This window comes from Varroa jacobsoni, unplaced genomic scaffold (genome assembly GCF_002532875.2).
Source record: "Varroa jacobsoni isolate VJ856 unplaced genomic scaffold, vjacob_1.0 contig00139, whole genome shotgun sequence".
Classification (NCBI taxonomy): domain Eukaryota; kingdom Metazoa; phylum Arthropoda; class Arachnida; order Mesostigmata; family Varroidae; genus Varroa; species Varroa jacobsoni.
In genome coordinates this window covers 85,682-111,288 of record NW_019214418.1, presented here as the reverse complement: position 1 = coordinate 111,288, position 25,607 = coordinate 85,682, and the positions used below count along the sequence as shown (strand labels likewise).

At 38.0% G+C, this 25,607-nt stretch overlaps 1 pseudogene; it reads left to right on the top strand.

The window, feature by feature from the left end:
- Positions 1–289: 289 nt before the first annotated feature.
- On the top strand, positions 290–2,415 carry LOC111270848 (uncharacterized; annotated as a pseudogene).
- The last annotated feature ends 23,192 nt before the right edge of the window (positions 2,416–25,607 follow it).

Genomic DNA, 25,607 nt, shown 5'->3' with positions numbered 1-25,607 from the left:
TCGCGGCTATATGTGACAGCGCTTCGGTAAGAGGCAATATGTGACGGTCCTAACACTGAACTGCTTGCAGCACTTTAACTAGCTAGCCCGCATTAGGATTCGATGGTGACCATGCTTCAGAGTAATGACCAGGTGGTTTCGCCGTCAAAGGATGAAAGGCCGACCGATATCCGGGACTGGAAGTCATTCTGTACCATTCTGGGCCGCAGGGCCTCTGCCAGTTTTTCCACAATCGGTCGAATTGATAGTATTTGCTCTTTGCCATCAAAACCATCTGAGTCTAACAAAAATGGTCGACCATTCGACATTTCGTTACTTTTTGGAGAAGCGTTATGGCACGGATCCAGGAGGATGTCGGCAGTTCTGGCACTTTTTGGTGGACAAAACCGAGCCATTACGCGTACCTGAGAAGGCGCCTCTCTGTGAGTAACGTGCGACGGCCCAGAACATGATGGAGGTTCTCCATCCTTCAAAACCGGTATGGGTCCGATCACCAGCTTCTTCCGAAACCGGTGCGTACAACAGCATTTGACACGTTCCGACTTGAGTTATGTGTCAACTAAAATAACCCACCTGCTGATTCGTAGAATGGACGATCCTGCGTACATCTGCTGGAATAGCCTGGCTATTTCGCCCCCTCGATGCTCCTGGCGGCCGTTTTTATAGTGAGTACTATGGTTAGCGAGCTTTAAGCACTCCGCTATTTAAGTCTCAAACTTAATGGGCCCAAAGCCGTTGTTGCAATATTATACTACAGCTAGTCTTAGTAATATTTTGATGAGTCGGAAAAAAAGCTTGGTTGGGGCCCTATCTGAGCAGCTTCTTCTTCTGGTACGTGCAATATCATTCGTTACTTTCAGTCAGCGTCGATTACTAGCAATTACTCAAAGTTACCGGGAGACTTTCGTGGTAGTAAGTGAAACCACTGAACACGGATCGAAATTTCTTCTTTCCGGAACGGTACAGGGCACCTCGCGTGACTGAGAGGTGACCCAACCTTTTCACTGCTGCCCAACAATGGCTCATCAGCTGCTAGTTTGCCGTGAGATCGGCACTATTATAAAAACTCATTATGGTAGAACTAATGGGATGACCAGTATTTCCAAGTTATACTCATCGTCGATTCTGATAATGCCCACATAATGAAGATTTGTTACAGTTTGCTTAAGAGAACAAGAAGGTGCCATATTCCCCTAGCATAAAATGTCGCACAACCAGGACCAACTAAGCCTAATAGGTTATCTTTGTCGCGGTAAAACAATTCGCAAAAGGTCCTGATCTTCCCGTTCTTGGACTGCTAGCGAGCTCACTAAATTCGAGTTTCACATTCGAGTTCTAACAAAGACCGCTTGGCATCTTCGAACTCGCCTGTAACGACAGAACAACTGTTCCGGCAGGCCGGCTAACACCGAGAAAGCGCTCGTTTAACCTTTATTTTAGGCTTCCACCGTCTCCCCTGCGTCTCAAAATAAATTGCGCGGGCCATTCCTTACAGATACCTACGCGCCGATTTTACGACGCAATTCGATGGCCATTTCCGTTCTTTTGCAAGTCACTCGCACTCCCTAGTCTACCGTTGGTGCTTCTTTACATTGGACTCCGCCAGGAGCTACTTTCAATAAGCCAGCCGCTCAAGAAACATTCCGTCAGTAAGTAAAACGAGCTGGTTTAGATTTATTGTTCGCTGGCAGGATCGAGTGTTTCACGGCGACTCATATAGCCTCAGACGTGGTATTTCTCCATATATATATATATGAATTCATATGTATATATACATATACATATGTATATAACTTGCAGTAAGTGCAGATAATACCGTTAACGATTTTAACGATATCGTTTCTTACATTAATTCTCTGCATTTCATAAATGACAGGTCCGTTCGTTGGTGATCTAGGTAATGTGGTGACTGATGCCAACGGTAGGGCTCTTATTAATTTTACCGACAAACGAATCGCCCTCGATAATGAGCGCAATATCATCGGACGCTCACTCGTTGTTAGTATCCCTTTACTGATTTCGCAGTCTAAAAAGCATTCTGTTATGATCATTACTTGCGCTCTTTGAACACTCATACGTATGATACTACGTACCTTTAGTATGCCGAAAATAAGGAATACTATATATATATATACGGGTATATTATTGTACTGAGAATATGCTTACTCTCAGAATAAATTCCTTACGACAGATAGTAACTAAGCTAATACGCAATTTCTCCACGAAAATTTATATTAGTAATACGTTTAAAGTCGAAAATTAATTTATCTTCCCTCTGTCTATCGGTTTGCTATCGTATAGGTGCACGCCGATCCTGACGATCTCGGAAAGTGTGGAAATGAGTTGTCCTCGAGCACCGGAAATGCTGGCGCACAGGTCGCCTGCGCCGTTATTGGCCACGCTGCACCCTTGTGACTTCTTAAACCAGCTTTGTAAACAACCCCATATGCAATAGTAGTCAGGCCATCAACAACCATTTTCGATAGCTAGAAAATACGTACAACAAGAGAAAGACGGTTCGTACGGGGACAAGCCTTCAGCGTGCTCGAACATACGCCAGATGACTGAAATGTGGCTGCGTTGAAAGGATAGCTTTCGCAGATCGGCCGAAATCAGGTGGACATAAAGAAAGCATAAACAAGAGAGAAGCTTACCAAATAAAATAAAAATTTTCCGGACAGAAACTGCTGCACTGAACCGTTAGTATCAATGATAGCTGAGCACTCTATACACGTTGTAGGACATTCTGCTATGGAAGTAGTTCTAGAGGATCAGAGACCGTACAGAAATTATCGTGTGCATATACTTTCATCTATATAATATGGACCGACTACACAAAATATACACACACAAAAGCTTAGTTGATTCAAAACCGGGTCGGCTGGTCTCTGCGTGCTGGGTACACAGGTACTGTACCGTAGAAAAATCGATGTTTAGAAGTTCACAACCCTGTTCTCAAAGTGGACGGATATTACCGCAAAATATTTCATATCAGTGTAGTTTCGTTCTTATTTAAACCTAAGCAACATCTATTATTCAAACGCATGTTAACGGACAGATATGTATATACCCATATTGACGGATCTCGTCGATATGAAAAGGAATGGAAATCTATGTTGGTTACAACGAGGAGTTGGAACAGCAATCGGTGATCGGCTACTTGGATCGCGTGGAAAAACACCACAGATCAGATGTTTATTCCATATTCATTGATTATTACTGGCACTGATTGAATGGTTTTATTAAGATGGTTGCATATGCAGGTGAATAAGCATGAGTATATGTACTGATTTAGTAAGAATAAAGAGGAAGAGGTTAAATGTTAGCTTAAACAACCTTTACTGTCTTCAGCTTTAAATTGTTATTATATATATACATCTATATATATATATATATATATATATATGGAGTGAACAACTTAGAAGAACAATGGCTTATCAGGGAACAGAAGCTTGTATGAATGTATTCTGGAAGTGTCAGCGGTTTTCTTAGCTCCTCAATCTATTTTCTGCTGTAATTTAGGTATAACGAGAGGCAAAGAAAACCTAATCATAACAACTCTGTCGATAACCTAGGGAAGTTACCTGTACTACTCATCGGTCTAAGATTATATTCCAAATCACCGGGCTAACTGTGTATCACACTCTGATAACGGGTCCGAATTTTCAGAAATAAAAGGAACTTTTCTACCTTTCACACATTAAACGAAAATGACTTTTTTAGGTATACATTAGAATTAGGAATAGCAAATGATGATATTTAGAACAAAAAAGCATATAATACGATCAGACTTGAACTACTTAAATTTTGTATTATGCTTAGGTAGGTGTTGAAACAGAAAAGCGACCTTTTTGTAAACTAACGTATATGTTAATATCACTGACCAAATAAAATCAATATGCAAACACAATTATTATTTTTATTTACTAAAATTAAAAGAAACTCTTAATAAAATCTAAACAATGAATATCACAAATAGGTCAAAGTTTGCGATTGATTGAGTAGGAAATAAGGACATCATCGCAAGTATGAACTACAACCTTTGTGGTAAAATGTTCATGGTAGAACATCCTTTGTACCAAATACGCATTTGTACTGTGAAATACGATGTTAGGCTATGTTGAGACTGACTGTCAACCCACATTACCGAGAAGATCTGGATGTTTTTTAAGTATTAATCAGAAATTAGCTATTTGAGAACACATCGAATCTTGTGCTCGAGGTTTTCATGTTTAGGCGGATCCTTTGAGGATACGGATCAAGACTTCACCTAAGTTAGATCAAGATGATAAAAGCGTTTTGCAACAGACTGAAGCACCCAAAGCGTTTTTTACGTACCGGGTTGCGAACTCAATGGCGATGAAACTGCGAGTCATATCTTAACGCTGATCGCATTTAATCGTTAGACATTTGTAGACTCAGCAACGCCTATTCATTACTAAATGTTTACTTCGGCTAGACCTGGAACGGCCCACATTGATTTCTCGCTAATCGCTATTTCATTCATCAAACGAGAGTTCCAGTGTCTCTGCAGATGTTTGAATGCACCCAATTAACTTACCTAATCGTTGTGTCATCAGTATACGTGATGACTTTTTCGCTCTTATAAGGTGCAGAAATCCTGTGAGACATCCTCCGTGGCCCCCAAATAATTGTACGTAACCCAGGTCCAAAAACAACCACCCGTCTGAAAAATAAACTAACAGAGAGTGAAATGTATATTCCACCCATTTGAACATATATATAGTTATATACCTACCTATGCAGCACTAAACGCATAATGCAAATCCACCAAAAGGCTGCACAGCATCGCTTTTATCTAGTTTGAAGCAGGTCCAGCCTCAAGACAATATGACTTCTTGAATCCAAATTTAGATAGATAGGGTTTGGATAGAGTTTTTTTTACCTACTTTGTTCAGGACACTAAGCACGCTGATCCATCTATAATGCCATCTATAAGGTGTCAGTTTGGAAGTAAGACGGGCAACATTAAGGACACAGATGTGAATCTTCTTTAAGAAATGTATTTGCTGTAGTTATGTTTTTCAGTTAAGAGACACATGTGTCTAAATAGTATTGTGGCCTGCCAGGGAACCTCTAATACTTTTTGGAAGTGATTACGCCTCAACCTGCGTAACAGGTTGAAGTTTGAGATTTTGTGGCATACATTTACTCACACTGTTCAAATGAAAGTTTCTTTTAGGAAAAGCCAATAACATCCATGCAAAATATATTCGCGATTTTTCTACGTTTTGACATAATCGGGTCGTCAAAAACGGGTTTCTATCTCTAATCTTTTTAGTACCTTAGATATGACAGTTCAGATGAGAACTGCAATCGTCGCTGACAGCCTAAAGAAATAAGTGCCCCCTCTAACAATGAATTTGAGAGAGTCATAGAAAGTAATACTTGTTATATTGTAAATAATTGCCAAAACTGATTTAATAACCCGGATCGCAATTATTATACGCTTGTGAATCCATGTGGCAATATATAGCTGAATATATAGTGAGCACCGGGCAGCTAGATGGCCGCTAATGGAAGTGCGAACTTACTCAAGATTCCATGTGATCGATTATTTAAAGACAGGCGAGTATGGTGGTTCTCTAAATAAGATTTAATTGTGAGAATGGGAAACTTGAATTGGTGCAACTATATAACATCTGTGTTGAGCAAGGTAAGTCCAGCGCGGCCGGCACTCCCTGTGCCACTCTGTAAAAAAGTTCTGAGTTCTGTCAATAAACTTTAGATAAGGATGATCTGGCGACCTATAGATAACTCTCAGTAGAATCGGTTCATTATGGCACAAAAATTATATTAGTTTTTTAGCCGTGAAAAACGGGTCATATATAATACTCTTTACTTGCATGTCGGTTGGACAAACCTATGCAAGATTTCCACCTTGTTATTTTAGCTACAAATCTGCTCTTGTCTCTACCATGCACCACACCACGGGGGTTTATTTTCGCATTCTCTTGTGTCAAAGCTCTACTAAGTAGACAATGTGTATATTTTCTGTTTTTTCGTGCCACCTCACTAATGACTGAAAATCTGTTTTGTGATTGGCTGTCATTATTAACTATTATAATTCGAGATTATTACACGCAATTATTTTATTTAAAAAAGATTTTAGTTTACGATTGTTCCTTTAACTTGTTTGTCTATCGTACAGTCGATAAAAGAAAAGATATTTCCATCGTTATATAGGAATTTCTACTCATTCCTAAGAAAAGTCTAATAATTCAATAAAATATGTACGGATGAACCCTTACCTTTTTCAGATCACACAGAACCAGCGTTTATGTAAACTGTTTTATTTAGGAGATTGATTTGATTCTTCTGAGTGGGTTTACGTTAGGTTAGGTTAGGAATTGCGAATACAAAAGGAAGGCTTCCAGTAGCGAACTGAGCAAGTGGGATCTGTCCAGCCACAACACTGCGTTTATCTTGCTTTATGTTTATGCGTTTTTTTAAGGTTCACTTGATTACTTAGTTTTTTTGCTCGTTTAGAATATACGATTATATACATAGAAGCGTGTTAAGTAACCCTATAGGGCTGCGTATCATTGTGGGAGTTAGTCCTTCTACTGCTCGACTCATATTTAATAATAATTACCAATAGGCAATAATTCGTGTGCAAACGATTTTTCTATTTATCCATTATTCGACGTGTCATATGCGTCTCATCTCACCGAATATGGCGTTTGGTTTAGGTTATGGCCATGCTGACAATTGCTTGTGGAAGTCAATTTGGGTCCTGATGTTACATGTTTTTTCGCTAGAGCACCCTCAGAGGGAATGTTTAATAGCAATATACTCGAAAAAACTTATCTATCTTATCTCTAAAATCGAAGGATCCTTCACAGTATATGCTTCACATATACTATTCATATTTCATTAGATATTTGCAGGGTGGTCCAATATTTTGAGCGTACGAGTACCATCGATTAAAGTAATAGTTTTTTGTACTCTAAACTTCAGACAGTGATAACTCTTCTTTTCCATTAGGTACTTATTAATAAAAATATGTAATTGCGAAGGAACCTCTACAACCCCGATTCAGGGACATAAAAAACTGCGCTTGAAGGATAAATACATTCCGTCGCTTCGTTTGTCCTCGACCCCTTTCTTTCGTGCAAACGAGGGAAAAATACATAATGATAATAAGTTAAATTATTCAAAAAATAAGTGTATCGCTTTCTATTTATTTTTCAGTGTAAGTAGTAATATTGTAAGCATTTATGCAAACTGCAATTAAAGCAGAGCAACAGTGGAAGCATAGAGCTGCAGTGGTGATGTGGACAGCTGAAGGCCAGGATCCGTCGACTTGGGCTATCCTGTGATAGGTTGAACCGAAAATGCTCGTGATAAAAAATATGATGACCCAGAAACCATAGAATGTAGCAACAATGGGCTAGCCCAGCTCTAGGGCTCGGCTCAGTAACTAAAAGGCCAAAAAAAGACTTAAACTAGATCGCTTACTCCCCCTGATGTCAAAGTATTATTTACGCTGATTGGCCGCCTTATTTGGCTTCAGCATGTGCGGGAAGTAGGCTAACACGCCTTCTATTATTTGGGGCGTATACATAGTCGATTACACCCGCGTACCAAACCAATTACAATAAGGTAAGACTAGACCAGCTTAGGAGCCTCTTATCTGCAAGATGTTCAACGTATTTGAAAATCCTGCGTAGTTTGAAATCTAGTTAGAAAATATTTGGAAGGTCATTTGATTCAGCGAATGGGTCTTAGCTATAATTGCGCTAGAACTCGAGGTCTTTTTAAAACTGAAAGTAATTAAAAGCCCTCCACTTAAGGGCCACACAAAATTCGACCTTCAAAGTAAAAAAATATTAAACAAAAATAACCTTGCTTGGAATTAGGATATTTATTAAATAAGGCCTGTTTTCCATAGGGAAACTCCAAGTTGCCATGGTGATTTCGAAAACGATAACATCTGAAACAATCAAATTGAGTGTCAATGTGACTCGAACCAACGGATGCGGTGCGGGTTTATCGATAATTTATGTCATGATATTTTTTTCTCTAGCCTATTTCCTGGCTGCGTCAAAAAATCATTCTGCATATCGGAACTCTACAATAAAAGAGAAATCAAATAAATATTTCACTAAATTATCTGACCTCATAGGTACTGCGTTTTATTATGACAAGAAGAGGCCTTGTTTAAACATTTTGGGAAATTATGTGCCAATTTAATTCACGTTATTTTCTAACACGACCATTGCATAGATTATTTTTCCCAGCTCTTAAGAGCAGCAAAATTACGTGTCTGATTACGCTTTGTTTACATACACGTACATTTATTTCACGGTTATGCGTTAACGTTGACTGTATTCATATTTAACTCGTCATTGCAGAGTTGTACTCAAAAGAACATGACAGAATAAAAACATAATTTTGGCTTACATGTGCATACAGCTTATGAAACATGCCGCAGATATGAGTCTCTAAGAGTTATTGAGCACGCCGCTGAAAAAAAATTCACTTCCATAAACTTAAACTTCTAAGCTAAAATAGAACTTTATTTTCAAAAGAGGAAGACTTTTCTTATTTATTGAATTGGATCAACAACAACAAACTGAAAAATAATATCATTTTTGATAAATTGATTAAAGCAGACTTGCTTTTTCGTTTCATGTCGCGTAAGTTGAAGAATTTTTAAAGCCATTATTATTAATTGTTTACGCTTCTTCATGTTGCCTTTCATAAAGCATGATTATTTTTGTATGTTCATTTGTATACGTTTTTAAGTAACTAAAAAAAGGGCTCTGAAAGACCTGAACACAAGTTAGATTTTGTCACAGCACAAACAAACACTGCGGTAATTTTTATGTTATGGTAATATTGTGATTTAATAGTGCACGCAATAGTTGAGTGATGCGCCATTGAAATGTATCGCTTGTTTTAGCTTGTACCTGATCTCTAACGAAAAGATGTATTGGTTGCAGGGACGATTATTTTTCGCTAATAACAAAACAGTTCATCCTATAATTACATTGTAACAATTGATTATACACTCTCATTTCAGCGTTTTTCTGCGTTTTTTTTTAATTGCGAAAAATTTACCAACCACCTATCATTTTTACATATCAGGGAAAAACGCACATTCTTAAGAGCCTCGACATGGGCTTGTAAATGGTGTCGTCAATTGTTGCAATCAAACAAACCCTTTACATAATGGCGTATAAACCTAAAGATCCTTAATTATAACGCGCTAAATAGTGTGCTATGAGGTAGCATTGCCGCCTGATTTGTCTGGGTTATGCGAATACTCACGGTGACATCAGGCCATTATTTTAGGTTATTGCGGAACATGTTTTTTCATTAATGCGGGTTCATACTTCGTAAGTTTATGCTACTTTTGCATGGAAATAGTGCGGAATTGTAGTTATGTTGGGTTAGTTTTATGTGTTTTCCTCAATTCTAGGGGGTTTTTAAAATATAATGCTAGAGTGAGTTCACTTAGTTTTTTTCTGTCTTGTTGCTATTCCGAGTCTTCTGCCCTGCTGGCCAAAATATACATCGTTAACCGTTAACATGTACACTAACATAAGCGTAGATAATTAAACTTCGGTAAAAGTTCTTGTGCTATTCATGGGTGCAAAAGTTAAGGCATTCAATGTGTAAGACTGGGGTGTAGCAACTTTTACCTGCGTGACAGGTGTTACAATGCCGCTATAGCTCAACTAGCTTGTTTCAATCGATTAGTCTGATACAACTCTTCGTAGTTTGCGGCCGCAGGTTCAAGGGGGTGAAGTTGATGGAAAATGCGTTCATTACAAGGTTATACCGCGTGTCCGCCATGTCTCACCAGATATTCAAGCTTGCGAAGCTACAACTGCCTGGGTGAGGTCCGTTGGATGAAAAGCTTTCCAACCTACCGATTAACGTAGACCTCACGATAGGCAAAGAACGTAGTATAATTATGCCTCGAGACAAATACTAATCGAAACACACGTACACACGTACTTAATAATATCCGTCAAGTCGTCTGGCAATACAATTCAGGTCATTCGGCGTTCTTCCATAGATCGTGGTGTCTAAGGCATTTTAGGCGATATAATTGTGTCCTCAGTTATTTTATGTACGCGCAGAGGAACTGGTAGGCAATGCTTGGGACGCCAGAGTTTATTCCGTTTGACAGAGATATAGCATGTATACAAGAACGGAGGCGTAAGAACTGTGCTCGAAAGTTTTCCTTCAACGAAGAGTTCGCATCACTGTGATTTTGTTTCTGTTGTGTAATACACGCACTGTACAACTGGTCAAAAAATCAGGTCCCACACTATGGGAAGCGGAGCACACATTGATGGAAGAAGATTTACCGGTATTTTTTACCAGTATTTATCATAGTCGGTTCAGTAAATGGTATGGGACAGGAAAGTTGGCTGTCTCAAGGCCAGTTTTCCTTCATTACGCTAAAAAAATTCCCCGGGGCCTACCCCTTAGCTTTATCCTTATCATACTAACAATCTTCATTTCAGTAACGTACATTCGCTCTCTCACCAAGTGCTCCCAGGGTTGACTGTTACAGGAACAACAGTTGGAGATCACAAAGTGGGGCTCCATAATCCCTATTTAGTTTTGTAGGCTCTGATATATCAAATCCTCATGGGCATACGGCCGGTACAGACAAAAAAACTTTCCCAAAAAGATTGTTTTAATAATTTTTTAAGAACTCTATATCATCATTTCATAGACTTATAGTAAAACAAACGATGCTCCACCCGTACATTTTACAATTTTCTCATTTTAATAAATTCAGAAATTCCCATGTATCTTTGCTCACTCTGGGCAATCGTAGCCTGTTACTGATAATGCATAAGCTGTTACAAGCGAATCCAGCGGACTTTCAATTTAAATAACTTTTGAGCTATATGCCGCCGGCAGACGATACGTGAGTGGTAAATACTGCTGCTTTTCAGAGACTCGTTGGTGAAAACAGGTTGAGTTTACGCTAGGAAAAATGAATTTCAAAAGACAGACATATTTTAAATCCAGTGCAACTTTTAATCAATTTCTTCGTTGTATCGTTGTATGCTGATGAGTAAAAGTGGTCACCAGTTTTGACCTTGTTGTTCCTGTATTAAAGCTTAGTTGTTTTACAGTCATCGATATGGATTTTTTTGCTGGAGTTTTTACAACGGTTTTTGACGTTAGGTTTCGGATTTTCAGTAGCAGTTACGTCAGTTTTTTTTTAAATGCGTTAGGTCAGGATATCTTCATAACAATTACTGGATACGGGTTGCCAGGTTGTTAAGATTTACGGCTTCGCATTTAGGAAACGGTTCGAGTACATGATCGTCTTTAGATACCGTTATCGGGCAAATATCTGGTGCTTATTATGATGACGGTTATTTCAAGTGGTATGATTTCAATCCACCTGCTCTAAGCGTGTAGGCATAGACAATTAGAATAGTAATCCATTTTACTATAACAAAAGCGTAAATAAAATAGAAGATAGGACCAGTATAAAATACATATTTTGTTTGCCCACAAATGCGGTGACGATTGAAATCTATAAACGATCAATCAAGCATCAATTGCAAGATGCGGGAACGAATGAAAAATTTATCAGATAAAGGTGTGTAAAATAACTAGTATTACCAATATCCGATTTTACAACATTTTTAATTTACAAATCCTCTACATTACGAAAAGTATTCCTTTTGGAATTATTCCTACAGAAGTAACGTGATGTATGTTTTCGTGTATGATAGCGTGACAATTTCATTATTAAATCCTGTTGAAATTTGTTCGTTTCTGGAAACCGAAAGGAGCTTATCACCTACTGTTATGGCTAACAGTTTCAGATTCTTCGTATTACGGCAGTTTCCATTGCAGAGAAACTGCAGCATCGTATCGTGTGACGTTTCGAAAAAGTGTCTAAATGTTGCTTTAAACGTATGAGTAGTCATTTTATAAGTATGTAGCTTTTTTCGATAACATGTTCATGTTGGAGTAGGATGATCTGCACTAGATCTAAGTATTCATAGTGCATTATTCTAAACAATTGCAATACTTTGTGAAACGACTTCTTTGACAGCCCTCCGACTACACGTGCAGTAGGTTAAAAAAAAATTCTACAAAACAGACGTACGCCAAAAACACAAATAGGTGGCAGGAAGGCTATCCGTCTTCAAATAGTTTAATTTAGCATGTTGAATTTGAACGACGTCATGTTCTCCCAGAGAAGAACGTAACGCGGGTAAGGAACATAAGTAATTTCTGCCATTATAACACTACATAACTTTATGCAAATAATAACATGAACTCGTGTAAATATGCGTTCTTTGACTATCGTGTCATCCGATTGGATGAGTTTCATTCTAACATTTGAATTCCGTCTCGTCAGATACGAAAAAAATCTGCAGAAAAAGGCAGTATTATTTATTCCCAGCTAAGCAAGGCTTTTACTAAAATATTAGGCCGAATCCAGGCAAACGATTAATTAAAGCAGCACCTACAAGCACCCTTTCCGTTGCGTGTCTATTATCAGTAACCACGGAATATACTTCAAGATGTTCAGGTATATCAATGCTCAATGCTTGCGAGCTGGGAAAATTTTTTTTCTACACGTCTGATTAACAATAGCTCTTTCATTCATATTTTCTGCAAAGAGCCACTCACATTACTATTGAAATTTACCACAAGAGCATATGTAATATGCTTCTGTTTCACATGTCCTAATTTTGAGTCGTATAAACGTCAACGCTTGAATCTCGCCTGGCTTCACCGAACAACACCTGTTGATAAGTTGAAATAGGCTTTTCTCTGTCTGTTTGATGGTTGTTTGGGTCTTTATAGCTCCCAAGTGCTTCTTGATACCAAAATAAAGGCAAATGCTATACTAAACAATGGGATAGGCTAACATTCTCTCAAACTTTAGTCAGGTCAACAATAATTCGCTCGGCTAAAAATGTTTTTTTGAGGCACAATTTTATATACTCACAGTAGGCAATGTGGAATTTCATGTGACTACTTTACAGGATATTAGTTTCGCAAGGAGCGAATGCCCTCCATTAGAACAATCATCTATAGCTTGCTCATTCCTGGTAGCCAAAACCGATCTGTACGTCAGTAAAACTATTGACCTCGAATACTGCAATTTTATGTCTTCTGATAGTTTGTCTGTCATTCATGTTCGGTGATTTGCAGAATATACAAGCAAGGCACATATTTTCTCTCAGTACTCATGAGTACTGAGAGAAAATAGACATATGCAGTCCAACGTGAACTTAAAAAGGCAGTGAAAAAATACCTTTGATTGCTTACATGATGCAACTGGTTCTTTTAAACTTCATTTGACTAATCAAGCGCCACCGTCGAAGTGGAGGTTATAATAAGCAGAAGAACATTTTTTCACCCGTAAGCGGCAGCTTTCTTCCACATTGGTGTAGCGCCTCGCACATGAGAAAAGAGGCGATGCAACAGGAAGCATATAATGTACATTTCATTAAGGCACAGAAATATGACGAAAGGAAGGGTAGGGGAACTACTGCCGTAATAGAATCGTATAGCGAAAAACATGCAAACAGAAAGAGGAACGGCAGAAAGGAAGTAACTGACTGGTGAATGAAAACGTGCAAAATAGAACATTGCTACACGCAGAGTCAGAGTCCACAAATGGAGGGTCGTCCTAGGTAGTTGAAGCATGACCTTCCCGTACGAAACTAGCTGTTCCAATATAACCCTAGGCATAGATGAAAGTGGTTTATCTTTTGTTTATACACAGCCGAACTCGCAAACCAGTGCGATGTTCAGGAGTTCGTTAACGGCGGCCAGTCTTTCACCGCGACAGAACTTCCGTCACAGTGAAGGCTGTCCTATCAAACAAAAGTATAATAAGATAGCTTTTAGCGTTCTTTAAACCTATTGGTCTTCTTGATAACTTATTAGGGGCAGTATCGCAATTTTATTTATACGATAAAAACTTGCTCTATCTATACAGTCATACATCACTGACAAAATTTAAAATAACTATATCCTCTCTGAAAATATATAAATTATTATTCTACAGGAACCGATTATATCAAACAGGCGTAACAAGCAATAAGAGCGACCAGATGGAATAGGGATGGAACATGAAGAAAGACATCGTTCGAAATACTGCTTAGCAACAGTGTCTGTTTAATAACAGATGCTTTTAGTATTCGAAAAGACGATGCTGCTCTGTCACAGACAGAGACGGACTTTTTAGCTATGGGAAATTATTTGCAGGAGGTTCGGGACTTGAAAAAGTAATTGCTAATATGTATGTCAGGGATGGCCAACATAACGCACCGCTTGGGTTTTATTTTGTTTCCTTTTAACAAATGCTATTCAAATTTATCGACGCGGTAGCTTATAGAGACCAAGCATTTCTTCACGAAATCTTGCAAACAACACATTCTACACAACCTGTGTAAATAAAACAGTATTACTATCCAAATATGCTAGCCTTAAAACACAGATTGAAGAATTCGAAAATTTCCACGTAGCGGACGGTCGCACAAATAATCTTACTTGTTACGGTGATTGGCAAATCTTTTCTATTCGTTTATTGGCCATCTGCAAGTACTATCGATAGATACTGTTGTTATTGATACCTTATTACCACATGTGTCATTATATCATCAGTTACCTCTCACTTCATATAATGAAGTGTAAAAGTTTACTCTTTTCAGAAAATGGTTTTTGAGGAAAAACTTAAGGAAAAACAGCTTTGCAAGGACGTAGCAAGGATGAAAAATTATTAAAGTTTTTTTCCAACTATGATCTGCTTATTGTTGTTATTAGATATCTTAAGTTCGCAGAAATTCGGGCCAACGGCAACCGAGCTTTTAATGGATTAAAAACAAAATGAGAATTTAATACAGGAAAGAATTTTACCGCTGAAATAGCGGGAGGCGCAGTGAACATCTTAATGAACAGTTTTAAAGTTCTAGTACATGTAAAATCAGCTTTTTTGTTTTATTACGGTTACAATAATAGGCAGCTAGTAATAGCATCATCGTTATTAAATCTGAAACAAATTTGAATTTTCCTATCTTAGGAAAAAAGGAACTGCAATCGATCTTGGATCGAAGATGTTATTACCTGCTGCCACTACACGGGAACATTGGGATCATTTGTCATTACCTTGACTACTCGTCAAAAAAAAGTATTGTCTTCTCTGCGAATACAGACAGTTTGTAAGACATTGCTGGGAGTCAAGTATAGCCTAATCAACACTCGGGCGTTGGGAAAGTTTCCTCTAATTAAGTGAGCATGGTATTGAAGCAAGGAATCATATGATTACGTACAATGGACTAGTGTACTGTCCCCACCACAGAAAAAAGCCCTCGTGTGTACTTTAACATTCCTCACGGAAGGACTCCACGAAGTGTCGCTTAAATATTTCAGATGTGCATAAGTAGCCTCCGGTAAACATTATTAAAAAAAATCATCAATACATCTGAAATTATGTTTACTCCTGCAAACATCTAATTAAGCACCTAATCAGCTAGAAGACACCGACCGAGTTTACAGAGTTGAGATGCGTGGAGGACGGCATGCTGGTAATGACACTTTTGAATATACCTTTGGGAAGGGATACTTTTGAAATAAACCATACAGCATCGCTTCATTCAACTTTGAGACCCCATTTCAGTAATTTTAGCTAACTTTTTATATCATAACACTATACGAATTAGTAAATAAGTAATATTTTTTTAATAAGGCAGTACGATTGTTTATTCTGCTTAGTCTGTTTTTAGTATTTGTAAGATATGAACGAAGAAATGTGGTACACAGTGGACAACTTAGAGAAGTAGACGTAATCTTTTTCACCTTCTCTATTCCTGACCTTTTTGTATAGTCTGCGCCAATTAAATAAAATTGAATACATTAGTATCAATCATAAAATTCATCGGCTTTTGCCTCTGAACATACCTTTGCTCTTCTAGACTGCTCTCATCAGCCATAGCTAAATGGACAGCTGAAGTGGTCTGCCGTTATGTCATGAAGCTATGGCAGAGTGGACTATAAGACTGCAGTAAGGCGTCGGTATTTACTACGTGAAAACCGTACTGGAACCCGATACGTCTTAAAACACCCAAACTAGCAACGATTTTTTAAAGTCATTATACTAAAAACTCTATATTCATTGGCTAACATGGGTAAACTGAACACTATAAAATGTCGAACAATCTAAAAAGTCATAATAAAGAAGGTCGAAAATTGTATAAATCAATGTGAAGTACGCTTAAAATCGAAATACTATTTTAGCGTCAAAGGTAAACAGCAAATAGCTATCAAATATCTGGCTCTAGATAATTACATTACATGCAATAGCAGTTTTTGTGGTTGCGAACTGCGTCAGGCATTGAGATTTAAGGATACAACCTATGGTAACCTATTTATGGTGCAGCTCGCAAAGTCCTTACACACAACTGCTTTGGCGTATACAGTCAAGATTAGACTCTAACAGAGAGTATCGTATGTAAGTTTGCCGATTTTACAAATTTGAAAAGGACGTTTTATAGGAATATACCTTATAGGGCCCAAAATGCGCATTAGACGAGGTCCGCGCAAAGCAACAAGAATTTTCATATAATTGGGCATGTTCGTTGCGCAGAACCTGGTTCTCTATATAAACGAGCCTCGTCGGCGGTAGGCCGAGCATTTATTTTGAGGTGCGTGACGTGTGGTTTAAGAGTGCAAAATGTGAACCAGCGATGGTCGTTGTTAGCTTATCAACGCACCCAAAGGGGAGCGCTTTAGCCATCCAGGCCAGGTCGCTGCCATGAAGAAGCGTTAAATCTGGTGAAGCGTACACTTGAGTATCAATGACAATTTTTGAGTCGTGATCTGAGAGCCTGTGATCCTGTCTGATAAAGCTACAGAGACCTAATATATTAATGTCGGAAGATATCATTTTTAGTAGGGTGTAGAACCAGCGTTTCGTATAGTCACGATAAAGGGTTTATTTCATGAATCCGGCGGTAAAAAGAAGGTAATGAAGGTAAATTTAAATACTGTGCCACAAAATTTGAGGTATGAAGCGCATCAATTTGACGATGACGCCAGCAGCTATAGACAAACAGGAAAGCTTTGTCCCAGTCTAAACTCTGATGAACATAGTTGTGTTTCTATAGCGACATCGTCAAAAGCAGAATTAGCGAATACAGTGCCATACAGATAGAATCTAAGCAATGTTTGCTTTTATTTTATCAACGATCTTCACTAACAACGATAACCTATCCAAGTTATACGCATAGAACGTGCGAAAGAATAATTTTGAAACTTTTGATTTCTCCAACAAAAAATAATTAAATTACAGTGCAAGTTTGAAAAATATAATAATATATGTTATTACATTTTTCCAGCATCTGGCGAAGCATAAAGCATGTTCTTAGAGCATCTCAATTCTTTAGAAAACCTGACTTTTCCTTTTCAAGTAATGATAGATATATTATACTAATATTTTCTTATTAGCAAATAGTACCACTGAATCTATGCTGGTGTTGGCAATCTTTTATGGTATGGCTGTGCATTTCAGTCTAAAATGAAATACTTTTGTTTCACGAACTATAAATTTATGAAATTCTATAATCTCTTTTGTAATACACGCTCATCGCGAAAGAAAGTAAATATGTTGGAGCTGCAATCATTTTTACCAATAGCGTTTTATTTCAAATAGGTATTTTGCGCATAAGACGTTAACATTGTTGTACCTATCAATAAGGATGTATAGCCTTTTATATACAGTTTTACATTACCTATTTTCAAAGAGGTACAATCTTTTTTGTAAGAGAATCTCTCGAACGCTATGTTGATCATTTTATCGCCTTTTGCTGGCATCTATGACATAAACCCAAAAAGAAAGGAAAAAATCTAGAAGCTCTTCGCACCAATGTCTTCTGATTTTAATTACACTGGAAAGTCTTTTTGCTTACACGACGATTTTAGAGAAATTTACACATGCTGCAACGTATTACCTGGCATTGATGTGACAATGAACAGCACAGGGAAAAAAATCTTGAAGTCTGTAGGGTATGTGATTTCTGATGGCCGACAATGGTCCATTTTTTCACAAAAAAAGACAATGTAACGTAGAACGGGGAACTGTAGGAACGAAACGTCAAATGAAAATATGGCCTATGCTAGCAGGACCATTGTTGTAAAGACAGCAATAGTTACGATACAAGAACTGAGTAGACTCGTCTCACTCACATATACATAGATACTCACCACGACACTCACACGAGGTTCGTTTGAGGTGGGAAAGCCAAAAATAGGGATAGGAAAAAAGTTGGATAAACATTGAGGAGAATCAAAGGCACTGAGACTGTGCATAAAAGTTACATGATTTAGACATAATATCTTTGGCATTTTTGCATTGTTTGTCGAGCCACTGCCCTCCAAGTAATAAGGAAGCTAGATGACAGCAGACGGGTTTATGTTGTGTGAGAGGACAGGAATATACGAATAACTGCGATGAGAGCAGTGGCATTGCTGCTGCCGAGCTGTTCAAATATACTCGGAAGGAAGTTGAAGCAGCTTTATCCGGATGAAAAAGGTTTTGATGCGACCGTTGTGATGTTATATATCTTTTGCGATATAATTTCGAGTTAGCTAGAGACGTGTCTATAGTTAAAACGTACCGCCGATGTCATCAGTGATCCGTGGGCATACAATGCAGAATGGCAAGGTGGATGCGCCGTAAAATAATAGCGTGTAATAGGGATATATGAAGAAGCTTAGCGACTATTATTATAGTACGTTATAATTCAGCATACAGCATTTAAAAATAAATATTTATTTTATAGACTTTTGTGCTTAGTGTATGGTTGAAGTCAAAGAATATTACGGAAAAGGTAATTGAAAACCCTTCAATGACCCTAGCGCCAATAGCCACAAAATTGAGCCTCGATGCCCTTTTCAGAGTTTTATGCTCTAAGTAGGAGTTAGCCTTATGTTGCTAAGAGATACCTAAATCTAAGACTAAAAATTATCATTTATATACTATACTGGGTTGCCTAAAAAGAATACACCGTTTTATAGCTAGATGGCTTTTAAGTTGCATTTCGGACAACATGAGTCGTCTATCCAAATTTAAGATAGAGCGCCTTGAACTAAAATAAGTAAAAGTTCCGCAGAGATTTGATGACGATAAAAACACGAATGCTGCCTTTATCATAAATAATTTTGCGATATGTACAGTCGAGGAGTGTTATGGCAAAAACAGTTCAAAGATGGCCTTGCTAATCTCGAAACAAGTTGATAAAATTATTGCAAAAGCTGAACAAAACTAATACGTAAGCGGCAATGACATTGCCAAAAAAGCAAACTAAAGCTCCACTAGTAAAGCATTTGTAAAGAGCTGACTTTAGAAAAAAAAAGTTTGATATTTGGCTGTAAGATGAATCATGCAAAAAAAATTGTACGTCTACCTGCGAAACTCAACGAAATCCAGCTATTTCTAAAAGTACTTGAGTTTGGGTGATAAAAAGTAGATCATGCAAAACAGTAATGCGCGAAGAAGATTATAATCGAGGCAAGGCCAAGCATCACAGTTCGTGGCAAAGCTCGGATCGGCGCCAAAAATGCTGATGTCTTGTGTTTGTTGGGATTGGAAAGGAATCGCGTGTTACGAGTCGCTGCCATTTAGCAGACTGACTGATTTAAACTATTACTGTTAAAAGCTAGCAAAGTTACAACAAGGCATTGGACAAACAACCAGAACTAAATAGATCATCTTAATGCATCTATTGTGTAGCGCTAATATTGTTTCGGAAGGCCTTCGGTTTCTACAAAACTCCCTGACAATGTTAATTTTGTTTCAATGAAAGGATGAGAAATCACGCGTCGCAACATTTTGCCCAGAAGCCACAGAATCAGAATATTTACAATGATGAGATTATGGTGTTATTAGAAGAATGGAAGAAGGGTCATTGATTCAATACATTGATTCCTATCATTATCCGAAGTGTAGAAATATTAGCGTCAATTTTGGCTTAAAAACTGTTAATAATATCTATAAAAATGTCTATAAGAGTCTGCGTTTAAAAGGAACAATCGCCGTCGAAAAAAAGATCACTCAGTGATAGAATGGAAAATAAAGCTATGTTTAGACTAAAGAGAAGCTATAGTTCTCATGACAAATGGGAACGAGGGAACCCTATTGGGGATGGGCTGCCCCGGATGTACTTTTACGATACAACGAAGAACGGATGTATCGTTCACCTGTTTGAACCGAGCATAGGACAGGCTGTTGGTTCCGAATGTACTGGTCAAAAATTCGAATTTCAGTTCCTTCATTAAAATAAAGGTACATCTCGATCTGGTAAACAAAATGTTGTTTTACATATATTAGTTATGCAAATGGTAGTACCGCGTTATAAATGCTTGTTAGCGAGGCACAGCAAGTAAAGTGTCATAGTAACCTTATAATTAGCAACATTCTTGATACAGTTTACGCAATTACCTTAGCGCATGCGCTTAAACACTTACGCAAATATATTTTTAGTGCAGTTTGTGCAAGCAATATCCATAACTTTGTTTTGCAAATATCTCAGCCTTTTTGATCTACGAAACGTTCCGTTGACCACGGCGTTGTAGGGCTCACTTGCGCGTTTTATGACAGCCGCTTGTTTGACAACCTCACACCTAGCACTGATTTTACATATAAATTTTTGCTCAACCCTCTTATACCAATGTGCTTTTTCGTATCAAAACGCCATTTCAGAAGATGCAACAAAGTCGTCACCGTCAAAATCAATTAGAGAACAAAAAGTGGGTATGATTACTTAACTAGAGAAAAGCTAGCAACCAGAAATGGCTGGCTAGGTAAGGTTCGCGTAAGCAATTGCCAAAGCGTGTTAAACCGTGACCCTTTATGGGTAGCCAATCGTGCTAACTAATGAAGCGAAGGTACTTGACCCTCACTTCCAGATCGTCGTGGCTGTTATGAATCATTAGTTGCTTCACTGTTTTTAGGTTGAGTCCGGTAACGGAATACACATGAGTGGAATTTCTTTTCTCTGGAACACGGTGTGAAACAACGTATTTTTCAACCGATAGCTTTAAATTTAATCTACTGGAGACAGTAAAATTTTGTCTAAGGTTTCTTGCAACAACAAGCCGCCATCATCTTGATCGACCCCCTGCATTTATTTCTCCATCTACTGCATAAAGGTACCAATAAGGGCAATATGTACGTTATTGAATTCGTATATAAAATTCCGAAAGAAAAAAAGAAACGTTCCAGCATTGCATTGCATTCTGAGAACAGCCCAAAATACCTTTGGCGGTATCTGAATATTTCCTTTTGGTTCTAACACGGAAGGCACGGTTACTGAAAAAGCTTTGAATGTACCCCATCACTCGATTCCCGAGACTAGAGTGAGAAACTACTATTGAAGAGCTTGGTGTGAGTCACTTGTTCGAGCGCTGACTTGAAGCTAAAATACACTTCGTCGAAATACTGAGACATGTTCAACTTTGCTCATTCAATTTATGTTTCCAGTAGCTGCAGGGCGGTGCTTCGCCCGTTCTGTACGCAAGCTGACCATCAGATATTAATCCTTGCTCTTTGTCGTCTTTGTATATGGCCGTACGAATCATGCTTTTTAGAGTATGCTACTACAGTTAGTGAAATTTAAACCTAAATGCTTTGCTGCACACCGGGCTGTTCGAAACATGTCTTGCATGTGAGCACTTTCGATAGAAAAAAGCTTGAAATCCGAAAAAGGGAGATGCGGGTTGAGATTCGAAGTGTGATGAAAGTGATTTCAGGGCCTCATTAATTTTGGACTGTAGTTTGTTTAGATGCTAGAGTGTCTTTATTGGGTTGACATCCATATCATGGATAGTAAATTGCAGATGCAGCGCAGAATCCAATTTGTTGCATCGCAAAAATTTGTCGTTCCATGGATATGTAGATTCGAAAAAGGCGCTGAGGATTTGCGCTTTTTCACAGTCATCCCTCGTTAATGCTTCGTCGGTGCATCTCGTTCAGTTATTCCCTCGCGAATATAATTGTGGATTGCTTTTTGGATCGCATAAGGCTATTTTCTCTGAATTCTCGTTGTTTTTTGGTTGCTTTAGTAGTCTTTTTCTCTATTCCTCATCACATTCTATTGGTAGAAATAAATACAGCTAAGACATATGTTTGTTAATCTGCGACCGTACTTTGCCCTTGTGTGGGACGCGTTCGTCGGCTGGTTGGTCAATAAGTGAACTCAAGTGTTGCTACATACTGTTTACATTGTCGCACTCATTAAAGAATATCTTCCATTCTATTAAGCACGGATTAGATTTTATTGCAGTATTACCTTTTGCATAATTTTGCTTATCATGTATATACTCTGAGATGCAGACTTTCATTAACTAGTCGTCGGAGCCGATCGGGTTGAGCGGCAACCCAACAAGTCGTCGTTACATACGACAGTGTCTAAGAGAGACGTTGTGTTTGTGGCGCCTCAGATAGGATCTGTAACACGTTCCACTAGTCTACGATCGGCATCGAAGCTAAGAAACAGTGTTTCCTGGGATCCGTCCGCGCTTTTGTTATGCCTACCTACAGTACTTTAGTCGATACGTGCTGGGCCTATATCACCTAAAATTACTATGGTGTTCTAACATTAACTGAAGTTACCTGTTTTTCGGAAAACCACATTTATGCTATTAAGATGATGTCTGGTTTCTTGATTTCTAGGTGTTGATGGGGAGCCTCTATAACCCCATTCTTGCGAAGTAAACGCGCGTTCAAGCAAATGCAATTAAGTTTCATGCCTATGGAAAATATCGTTTGATCCGTGCTTACGTCAAGTCTAACGTCAATTATAAGTTATGCTGCTGGGAAAGATCCTGAGACCGAATTTTCACGTAGAATTCTCGTGATAGTGAGAAATTTCAGTATCTTTCTCCGATATATCTTCGTTAATCACGTTATCGCAACTGACGTCCAGCACACAAAGTAGAGTTTGCTATTATAACCGCAAACTTACCTTCTTTGGCTGTTACCGGAAGTACATTGCCCTAATTTTTTTCCCTAATGATAGACATCGTATGCTAGAAACCAGGATTTACGTCAGCTCCTATAGCAGGCCAAGGCGTCTGGAAACAAATTACAGTTACACGTGGAGAATTATGGTTCACCAATTACGGCTGCGGTATAATGAATAATGGTGACAAACGTAGAGGAGTCATTTCATATACTCATCAGACAGCGTATCTGCAGGCCACATATTTTTTCAAATTTGTAACTTTTTAAGAGTTAAAATTATTAGAAAATTAAAAATCATAATATGTCGAAATCGCCTGTCGAGAGGTTACAGGTTCCCATACTCCTTGTTTCTACAGCGATGGAATACAAAGGCTGCTATCTAAGGGACAAGAAGTCATAGATAATAATGGTGCGTACTTCGATGAAAGAGAAAAGAACTACATTTATGGGGAGAGCTCAAAAAGGTAGAGATTACTATCTCGCATTCCATACAGAACGATACAATAGAACTATTTTCAATATTAAATATATATTAATATATATCATAAAAGTTTTCGGAAAGATCAATGGAAGGTTTATTTTAATAATCAAGTTACATCCAAACACTCGTGTTAAAGAAGTGTAAAAAGTAAGGCACATATAAGTGCAACAGATGAAAGTACAGTGAAAACAGTTCTTATGGAAAAACTCATCAACGTTTGTTACATAAAGTTCGATTTCAGACTAAGCGCATGAACTTATTAGACAAACATCGTACTGAGTAAATGAAGTTACTGTACTGGAGATGCGATTTGAATTATATTATACAATGTCACGTATCTTAAGTTGGGGTTAACCCTCAGTCCATATGCATTCGTGTAAGCTTTTGAAAAAAGTAGAATTATGTGGTATTCCGATGAATAGCGTAAGGAGATAAAGGGTGATTTTTTGTGATATGCAGAGAGGATTACTATCACTCTGCCTGTAGATTTCACCAGGACAAGTTCTTCGGTAGAAAGCGGTCTCTGTTGAGCTTGCGGATCTCCATTCTCACTAACCATCAGATAGCTCGATGTGAATATATGCCTAAATTTTTAAGTTATCAGATAGCACAATCCACGTACCATTGGATGGTAGCTTCACTAGATGTCACTAGAACTATTTGCAGGGGTGATTTCATAGATCTAAGAAAACATCAATAAGTAGCACATGAATCTTGCTATCTATTCCTCTCGCTTTATTTGTAAAAGACTTTTAATTGTACAGTTTTGATATTTTGCAGCACAACGAGCATATCTATTTCGACTACCAAATAAACCCTTCGTATTAAAACGATTTTTTGGAGTCTTTTTTTTTGAGAATGGCTTCTTTCTCTATTTAGGGTAATATATGTTCTCATAGAGGCCATTGCTCTTTTAGACGCACTTCGTATATTATTACATTATCATAGTGTTTAAATTAAAAACAAATTGAGTAAGCGAATGGTAGTACCCAGTGTGTTTTATCTCTGATATACTCTATGATCTATACTATATTTTTAGATTTCTTTTTGTTTTCCTTTTTCGTCTTCACTAATTTACAATGGCCATTACAGAAACAATTAAGGCCATTGGTATACCAGCCCTGATCAGAACAAACATTATATAATTCCACTTACGCTTTCAAATAGGTTCTGTTATTTGCTACACTCGCTTGAAGCACATATATGGCTTACCTATTGCAGGTATACACAATTTTGGCATAAGCGCCGCTCGTTAATGAATGCACACTCGTATCAAAGTAAGCTTTTAGCTATTCTCATTATTCAGCATTGTTATGTATTACAACTTAATACAATCGCTATTTTCTTCAAGTCTCCACTCTCATACCATTTCAAAATATAAATTCGTTTTAATTTAGTTATGCAGTGGAAATTGAATTTTAATCTATTTCGTTATTTGCCGAGGCGAAAAAACTGCCAGGCTACAAAGCATACTTATGCCGTCTACGGTGTGAACCTCATCTATAAGAATACTGCTAAAAAATCATTTGTAGAGTCCAAAAGTAGCGTTTTAGAACTGAAAGAATAACTTCACTCTTTTGGCCACTTAGGGTAGGTAAGGACCGTCTGAAAGTACTTATGAGGGAACATGAGCAGCGAATGACAGGCATTTTCGACCTCTGAGACTCGCCAAAAAGTTAAAAGCTTGAACGCACGACGGCAGTGAACAACACCAAGGAACGTAAGTGCTCCGAACAACCCGACTCCGAGTAACATATAACTACGATGAAAGGTCTCTATAAAAGATTCACGCCGGTAGCGTGAAATGCTCTTTGCATCTCGATATAAAGCAAAAGAAAGACTGGGGAGTTTTGAAAGAGACGTTTAAGCCCAGAATAAAAGGCCTTCCTTTCAAAAGTTCCATGATTTGCGTTTAATAAGAGTGGAAGGGTCTTATACACTGTGTATGCTTAAAACGACAAGACTATCAATAAGGAACTGTATATGATCTAACTGCATCGATTGAATGAGACGATCTAGTATAAAAGCCTGATAAATGAGGCAAAGGCATTCTTCTGCATGACAATGTCAGACAGATAACAATAATTGTGGAAGTCTCTTAGCGAAGGCTTGAGTAGAAATTTCTCCAAGACT